The 9,661-nt window shown below is 35.4% G+C and overlaps 1 pseudogene; it reads right to left on the bottom strand.

Annotated features, from left to right (window-relative positions):
• Window positions 1-455: 455 nt before the first annotated feature.
• Window positions 456-1,180, bottom strand: LOC141521380 (nuclear receptor-binding factor 2 pseudogene; annotated as a pseudogene).
• Window positions 1,181-9,661: the final 8,481 nt, after the last annotated feature.

The following is a 9,661-nucleotide window of genomic DNA, read 5'->3' as shown; positions in this document are numbered from 1 at the left end:
GCTAGGAGGAGTTTACAGCGTGGCACCTGGAGGACGCACCCCTGAAGGCCGGGCATGCATCCTGGCAGGACGGGAGCCTCCTCCCAAACCAGACCACATTATCCTTTATGGCATTGAGGATCAATTATTACGTAAAGCATAATCCTGAAGTGAAAAGAAGGAAAATCAACTGCTGCTTGCAAAGTTCTTCTGGGGGGCAGCTTGATTGGAATGGGAAGAACTGGAGGGGTCCATGCTGTCGCCCCAGCTCCCGCAGCTCCGGCCACACTCCAGCTGGCGTGGGCCTCACCGTGACCCTTCTCCATGTCGTGGACAGGCCTCTTCTCCCCAGGTGGCCCGTCTGGTGACCCTCCACCTGGAGCGGACCACCTCGAGCCTCGTGGTGTCCCTCTGGTTGTCTGATTGCCTCTCCCTCACCACCACCACCACCATTTGAGCCCCTTGTGACCATCCACTTAACTATTCATGAGTCCTTTCAGAATATCTTCGGGGAGTTCCAGAAGCCGGAGCTCGGGGGATGGAAAGTCCAAGGGAGGAAGGTTGGGGATGGGAATGTCCTTGGCTTTTCCCGGGTTCGGAAGCCAGGTGGAGGGGCCGGAGGCAGCCTCCGAGGGGCCCCACAGCTCAGATTTCTCCACAAAGTCGGCATCAGCCTCCAGCTCTTTCTCGGGGGGGGGGGGGGGGGGGGTCTTCTGGAGTCTGGCCTTCTCTGCGCGGAGCTACTTGTTCTCTCTTCTCAACCTTTCCTTGTCTGCCACAAAAAACTCCACGTGTCGCTTCAGGTCGGCGATCTTGGTTGCCTGCTCTTCTATGGTGGTTTTGTCATCTTTTGGGACTTTGCTGCCAGGACACGGTTCTGTGGGGTCTTTCCTCTTCTGAAGGAGAAAAAGGAGAGTGTCTGGATCCCTGTCCAGGACGGCTGGCACCAGGGATGAGCCTGCTGCGCCCTGGGCGCACTCTGGCCCTCAGACCCATCCTCTATCAGTGGCTTGCAGGCTGCCAGAAGATGGGGGCCTCCGTCCGGGGTCTGCTGGGCTTTGCACTCTTCCTCCCGCTTCGCCCTCTTCCACCTCTCCTGAATTAGCAGGAGTTGTTTCATGTGGCTATCCCTTTGTAATTCCAGTGATAACTGAGCCTGCTCAGACTGTGTCAGCTGCATGGCTTCAGAAAGATATGTAGGTTGAGGGGCCCGTCGCCCCGGCTCATGGCGGGCCGGAGCCGGGTGGCGCTCGGATGAGCCCGGGAGCCGGATCAACAGCGCCGCCGCCGCCGCCTCCTCCCCCACCTCTTCGAATGCCGCCGCCGGAGCCCGCCACCCCCCGCGCAAGAATGTAACTCTTCAAAAAATAAAATTGATCAACTGGAAAAGGAATGCAACTCAGCAAAAAGTAAAATTAACCAATTGCAAAAGGAAACACAAAAGTTAACTGAAGAAAATAAAACCCTAAAAATTAGAATTGAACAAATGGAAACCAGTGAATCCGCGAGACAACAAGATTCCATCAAACAAGGTAAGAAGGATGAAAAATTGAAGGAAATGTAAAGTACTCTTTAGGAAAAACAAATGACCTGGAAAATAGAGGAGAGAGAATTTGCAAATTATTGAACTACCAGAGTCTAGATCAGAAAAAGAACCTGGAAAACATTCTGCAGGAAATTATGAAGGAAAATCATCCAAGAAGACAAAATAACCATTGAAAGAATACACAGAATTCCTCCAGAAAGAGAAGCCAGGATAAAAACTCTTGGTTGTTTTTTCTTTTAAAAGAGTTGGCTAATATAGTCAAATTTCAGAATTCTCAAATAAAGGAGGAAATACTTCAAGCAGCAGTAGAGAAGCAATAGAAATGCAATCAGACTTACCCATGACTTATCAACCAACTTCAACACTGAAGGACTGGAGGAACTGGAATACCATATATCAAAGGGCAAAGGACCTTTGGATTACAACCAAGAATTTACTATCCTGCAAAATTTAACGTATTTTCTCAGGGGAAAAGATGATGTCCAACAGAATAGAGTACTTCCAGAATTTGTTGATAAAAAGATCAGAAATGAATAGAGAATTCAGTTTCCAAAAGATGCATAAAAAGACAAAAGACAAAAGGGGAAGGACAAAACAAAACAGATGTTAATCAAGACCATCAAATTGTATACAGCCATATAAAGGAAGATGCAACACTTGTAACTCTCAAGAACCGTATTTTTCCTAGGATAGTTAAAGGGTTGAATATAATTTCAGAGAATGGATTTAGAGCATATGGGTATGGTTGATTCCTGTCTTTTTATTGAAGAGGATAAAGATTACATCACTGTTTTTGAGACAAAAAAAAATCCAGATGAAAAGCAGCAGTCTTTAAGCCTGTGTCTTAATTTCCTTTGGCCTAATTTAATTCTACTTTGCTCATAAAGTTTAGCACTTTCTCTGATGATGGCATCCTATACTGGGCAGTCTGAACCTTTAAGGACCAGAGTTTGGACTTAATTCATAATTCAGTTAGCAAGAGTTTAAGTACCCTGGTTGGGGAGCTAAAAAGGGGGAGTATCAGAGAGAGTATGTTTGGGGGGTAGGAAATATCAATGCAATGGCTCATGAAATTATTTGGTTTTGTATAATACCTTGGCTCATGAGGATTGTGCATCCTTGGAGGGTACTTGAATTTTTTCCCCCCTAATTTTATTTATTTATTTAAGGCAATGGGGGTTAAGTGACTTGCCCAAGGTCACACAACTAGGCAATTATTAAGTGTCTGAGGCTGGATTTGAACTCAGGTCCTCTTGACTCCAGGGCTGGTGTTTTCTTCACTGTGTCACCTACCTGCCCTTTGGAGGGGACTTGAAAAGGGGGTAAGGTATATAATGATTATAGTTTGATGTGACTCATGACTCTTGAGAAGTTTATTTCTAATGAAACAGAACATGGGCAGGTAATTAGTGATTATGAGGCAAAGCTGCTTATCAAACAATCAAGGAATAAATCTGTGATTGTACTTTGATAATATTTTGAGATTATCAAGCAATCAAGCAAATAATCAAGGTTGGATTGATGGTAATTTTATTGATGTTACTTGATTGGTAATAATTTATTGATAGTACTTCTATCAGTAAATAACACTAAATGAAGAGGTAAAAAGGTCTATTATATTAGAGGGAAAGAAGAGAGTGTGTGCACACTGAGTAAATTCAGTAATGTTTGTCTGTCATTCTTAGAGAAGAACATGTCATAAGGGAGGTGATGCCATGACAAGTTCATGAATTGTATTTCAGTGACGGTGCTGTGCTAAGTCACCTGGTTAGCTTTTCCCTCCAGAGACAATTGGGTACAGTGGTCAACCAGGAATCAGGACACCTTGACATGACCCTAGATGCAAGGCAATCAGTATTTTAAGTGACTTATCCATGATCACACAGCTAGTAAGAGACTCCAAGGACAGTACTCTATCCACTGAACCATCTAGCTGTCCTTTAGTCAATAGATTTGGTCCAGGGAGAGAATAAGATACATTTCCACTTGGATTTAAAAATCTATCCTACTTTAAAGGGAAATAGGGGGTGTGGGGAGAAAGGAAAACAAAACAGAAGAAGTATCTGATAAAAGGGAAAAGGAAGGTATAAGTGAAAAAAACTGAAAGTTAAATTTAAAAAGAAAAGTTAAAGGGGAAAGGGAGCAAAACTTTGGTGAGGAGGAATAAGAAGAAAGGAAAGATAGGGGAAAGATAGCATGGAGGGAAATATAGAATTAATAATCTTATCTGTAAATGTTAATGGGATGAACTCTTCCATAAAATGGAAGCAAATAGCAGAATGGATTAAAAACTGGAATCCTACAATATGTTGTTTACAAGAATCAAATTTGATATACACAGGATAAAGGTAGAAGGTTGGTAAACTATATTATGCTTCAGTTGAAGAAAAATACCAGGGGTAGTGATCTTGATCTTAGATAAAGGAGAAGCAAAAATTGATCTCATTAAAAGGGCTAAGGAAAAAAATTACATCTTCTTAAAAGGCACCATAGGTTACAAAACTATATCATTATTAAGCATGTATACATCTTATCTAGAGGAAAAACTGAGTGAATTACAAGTAGATATAGTCAGCAAAACTTTAATAATGTGGGACTTCAACCTCCCTCTCTCAGAACTAGATAAGTCTAACCACAAAATAAAAAAGAAGAAAATTAGGAAAGTAGATAAAAATCACAGAAAACTTAGATATGATGGACCTCTGGAGAAAATTTAATGATGATAGAAAAGAGTGTACATTTTTCTCTTCAGTTCAAGGCCCCTATACCAAAATTGATCAAATATTAGGGTATAAAAAACTTACAATCAATTGCAGAACAAGACAGAAATAATAAAGGCACATTTTTTCAAAACATGATTCAATAAAATGCATGAAATAATGGGTCATGGAAACATAAATTAAAAATTAATTGGAAACTAAATAACTTGGTTTTAAATAATGAGTGTATCAAACAACAAATCATAGAAATAAACAATAATTATAACCAAGAAATGATAACAATGAGACATCATATCAAAACTTATGGTATGATAAATAATAAACAACCAAGGCAGTTTTTAGGGGAAATTTTATATATGTAAATACTTTTATGAATAAAATAGAGAAAGAAGAGATCAATGAATTGTGTTTGCAATTAAAAAGCTAGGGAAAAGAGCAAATTAAAGATCCCTAATTAAATACCAAATTAGAAATTCTGAAAAATCAAGGAAGAAATTGATAAAATTCAAAGCAAGAAAACCACTGATCTAATAAGTAAAACTGAGTTGGTTTTATGAATAAAATAAAATAAATAAACTTTGTGTTAATCTGATTTAAAAAAGAAAGAGAAAAACAAAATTTCCAGTAACAAAAATGAAAAGGGTATACTAACCACCAATGAGGAGAAAATTAAAGAGATAATGTGTACTATTTTGCCAGACTGTATGCCAATAAATTTAACAACTTTAGTGAAATAGATATTTACAAAAAAAAAAAACCAAACAGCCCAAATTAACAGAAGTAAAATAAATAAACTCTTATAGATTAATTTATAAGTCTTTTTGTCTGTTTTGGTTCTTCCTGGTTTAGGTATTGGTACCATTGGGGTGTCATAAAAGACACCAAAAAAAAAAAAAGAGTCCAGGTTCAGATGAATTTATATGTGAATTCTACAACATTTAAGGAACAATTAAACCTTATTCTATATAATCAATTTTAAAAATATGAGAAGTAGTTCTGTAAAATAATTTTTATGACACCAAAATAATGTTGAAAAGAAAAGAAAAAGTCTCCAGCTCCAGATGGATTCACAAGTGACTTCTACCAAACATTTAAATAACAATAAATTCCTATTTCACATAAATGATTTAAAAAATGGAGGAATTCTGCCAAATTTGTTTTATGACACTATTATAATGCTTATAACTAAACCAGAAAGAACCAAAACATACAGAAAATAAAGACCAATCTCTCTAATGAGCATTGATGTAAAAATATTGAATAAAATTTTAGCAAAGGAAATACAGCAAATTATTACTAGGATAATATACAATGGTCAGATATGATTTATATCAGGTAGTCAGGGATGGTTTAATATTAGAAAAACACTCAACATGTTTGAATCTATCAATAACAAAACCAACAGAAATCATATGATTATCTGAATAGATGCTGTAAAAGATTTTGATAAAATACAATGCCCATTCTTATTTTAAAAAAAAAAACTAGGAAGTATAGTACTAGAGTTTTTCTTAAAACAATAAGTGGTATAAACTAAGAGAATTTCCACCAAAATAAGAGGTGAAACAAGCATATCCATTATCACCATAATTATTCAGTTTAGAATTAGAAATGTTCCCTTTAGCCATAGAAGAAAAAGAAATTGAAGGATTCAGAATTAACAGTGAGGAAGATAAATTTTCACTCTTTGAAAATGATATGATGGTATACTTATAGAATCTGAAAAAATCATCTCAAAAACTCCTTGAAATAATCACAAAATTCAACAAAGTAGCAGGATATAAAATAAACCCACATAAATAATCAGCATTTCTATATATGAACAACAAGGTTCAAGAGCTAAGGATGGAAAGTGAAATTCCATTTAAAGTAATTGAATACAACATTAAATGCTTGTGAATCTACCTCTCAAAGCAAACCCGGAAACTGCATGAGCACAATCATAAAGTACTCCTCACCCAAATAAAGTCAGATCTAAATAATTGAAAAAATGTTAATTGCTCATGGTTAGGTGGAGCTAATATAATAAAAATGAAAATTTTACCAAATTAAATAACTTATTCAATGCCACACCAATCAAACTACCAAACAATGATTTATCAAGGTAAAAAAATAGCAACAAAAATAATCTAGAACAATAAAAGATCAAGAATTTCAAAGGGACTGATGAAAAAAATGTAAAGAAAGGTGGTCTAGCTCTACCAAATCTAAAACTATGCTATAAAGCAGCAGTCGTCAAAACTGCCTGGTACTACCATAATGGATCAGTGAATTGGGATAGGTTCAAAAGAATCAGTGACAAATGACTACAACAATTTACTCTTTGACATACTAAAGGCATTAACTTATGGGAAAAGAACTTAATATTTGGCAAACCTGGAAAATATCATGGTTAAAACCTAGGCATAGACCTATATCTTACCTCTATACCAAAATAAGGTCAAGGATAAGGAATTTAGTCATAATGTGTGGCACAATAGATAAATTAACAGACTAAGAAATATTCTATATGCTAGATCTATGGAAAAGGGAGAAATTTATGACCAAGCAAGAAATTGAAAACATTATGAATTGCAAAATGGATGATTTTAACTTTATTATAAAGATTTTGTACTAATAAAGTCAATGCTGCCAAAATTATAACGAAAACATAAAGCTCGTAAACACTTTTCATAGATAGGAATTCTGATAAGGGTCTCAATTTCAAAATAAAAGGGGAATTGCATCAAATTTATAAGGTTACAAGTCATTCCCCAATTGCTTAATGATCAAAGGATATGAAGAGATTGTTTTCAAATAAAGAAACTAAAGCTATATATATGTATATGTATATGTATATGTATATACATATATATGTATGTATATATATATATATATAACCTTATGAAAAAATGCTTCAAATCATTACTGATTAGAGAAACGAAAATTAAAACAGCTTTGAGGTATCACCTCAAAACTATCATATTGGCTAAGAAGACAAAAAGTGAAAATGATCAATGTTGGAGAGATTGTGGAAGGATCCAAACATTAATGCATTGTCTAGAATTGTGAACTGATCCAACCATTGTGGAGAGCAATATGAAACTATGCCCAAAGAGCAATAAAACTTATCATATTTTTGACCCAGCAATTCCAATCTTAGGCCTATATCCAGAGGAAATCATAAAGAAGAGATAAGTCCTACATGTTCCAAAATATTCATAGCAGCTATTTTTTGTAGTGGCACAGAACTGGAAATTGAGGGGAGCCCATCAATTGGGAAATGGTTGAACAAGTTATGGTATATGAATGTTATGGAATAATATTGTTCTATAAGGAATCATAAATGGTTGGATACTAGAGAAGCATAGAATGAATTACAGGAATTGATCCTGAGAGAAGGGGGCAGAACCAAGAGTACACATTAACAACAACACTGTGAGTTAATTAACCTGAATAGATGCAGCTCCTCTCAGCAGTTCAGAGAGCTAGGACACCCTAAAAGAACAACTAAGGACAAGATTATCCACATCTAGAGGAAGTAAAACAAAGAAAAAGAAAAAACAAAGAAAAACCTTTCAGAATCTGAACGAACACTATATTCACTACTTAAAAATTTCTCTTATGTGTTTCCTGTCTCATGCTTTTCTTTCTTTTCCCTTAGTTAGAATTCTTTATTCCAAAAATGACTAATAATTAAGCATGTTAAACACAAATGTGTATTTATGACTTCTTGTCATTGGCGGGGTGGGAAGGTAGGGTGGAAGGAAATTATGTAACTTAAAAATACTCATATATATGTGAATGAATGTTGAAAAACTTTCATAACTTGTAGGAAAAATAAAATGTCAATAATAAAGATTACATTTTGAGACAATATGATATTTTCAATATTTTTTTATTTTGTAATTTTTTCTCAAGTGCTTTGAATAGTGCTTGTCATTGAGTAATTATATAATTTTAAATTAAAATAAAAATAAGAATAAAATAAAATAATTTTAATTAAAATACATTTTTATTAGTAAAAATGTATTTGAGGGGTTTAGGGGAGAACTCAAAGAAGTTGCTGCCTTTATTTTGTCACCTTCTGTCCTTCCTGAACTAAATGGTTAAGGAAAGGATAAAAGCTAGAAAGTGGAGGTAAGCATTCCAGGCATAGAGAACAGCAATGAAAAGGCATATTGTTGGAAAATGGAATTTTCTGTTCAAGGAATAACAAGGTCAGAGATGAAGTATTATAGGGTGTGTTTATTGGAGTAAAAAGAAAGCAGATGTGAAAGAAGGGAAAAGGTCAGGAATCAAAGAGCTCAAAATGCTAAATGTGATTATTTATCTCATTCTCAAGATTATAAAAAGTCACTAAAAGATCATGAGTCAGGAAAATGTGGAAATGGCAACATATTTCGGAAATATGTTGTGATTTGGGAAAATCATTTTGACTGTTGAGGGAAGGATGTAATGGATTGGATAGAAGATGAAAGTAGAAGACTAAACATCAAACTATTGACATAGGTGTGAGATGATGAATCCTACACCAGGGCAGCAGTTGGGTGAGTAAAGAAATGGGGACATATTTGTGAAATGTTGTTAAGGAAATGACAAGACCTAGCAAACAGATTGGATTCCTGGAATGAATATAAGAAATATTTTCTTTTCTCTAAGTGTCTTAATTTTAAAATAGCATGATTCATGCCTATAGGTTTTACAGTTGAGAAATTACCATTACCATCAGTGCTCCATGAAATGAACAGTGAAAATATAATTATCTTCATTCTACAAATGAATAAAGTCCAGAAAGTTGAAAAGGTAAAGGTCTATGTTATCTGATGGAATTAGTTTGAGTCTGTGGAAAATATTTATTAAATTTTTTGGAAAACATTGTTATATTGTTTGATTATAACTTTGTGTGTCTAGCTGTTGTTCATTCCATGATCTTAGGACAGTATGTCTTATAGACCCCAGAAACCTTCCAGGGGAGTCAGAGATTATTTCAAGGAATATTTGGAAGCTACCCAGGTTTTGTTTTGGGTTCAAGCAATAGTTTGTGTTTTGTCTTCATCTACCTATATAATAAAAAACTTAAGAGTGAGTTGGTCACAACTTTTCTGACTTTCTCCCTTTTTCTGAATAATTAAAACAGTTCTTTTTTTGAATACCTTTTTATGTCTGAATTTTGTTCTTGACCGACAAGTCTCATCAAGTATTCTGAATCTGGTTTGCTTCTCATTAAATCATGCTACCTTCTATTTGCAAGGGTCAGTCACCTTATCTCTCTTCCAAAAGAGTTGTTGTGAGAGTCAAATTGATATGCATATAAAATTCTCTTGAATAGTAAAAAGTGTTATCCATAAATGTCACCATTATCATCACTATCATCATTAGTTGACATCATTATTATAGCCAATGACTCAGAAGAGCTAATTTTTCATAATCTTCA

Source organism: Macrotis lagotis, chromosome 1 (genome assembly GCF_037893015.1).
Source record: "Macrotis lagotis isolate mMagLag1 chromosome 1, bilby.v1.9.chrom.fasta, whole genome shotgun sequence".
Taxonomy (NCBI): domain Eukaryota; kingdom Metazoa; phylum Chordata; class Mammalia; order Peramelemorphia; family Peramelidae; genus Macrotis; species Macrotis lagotis.
Note: the sequence above shows the minus strand (reverse complement) of the source record. Positions and strands in the feature narration are given on the sequence as shown.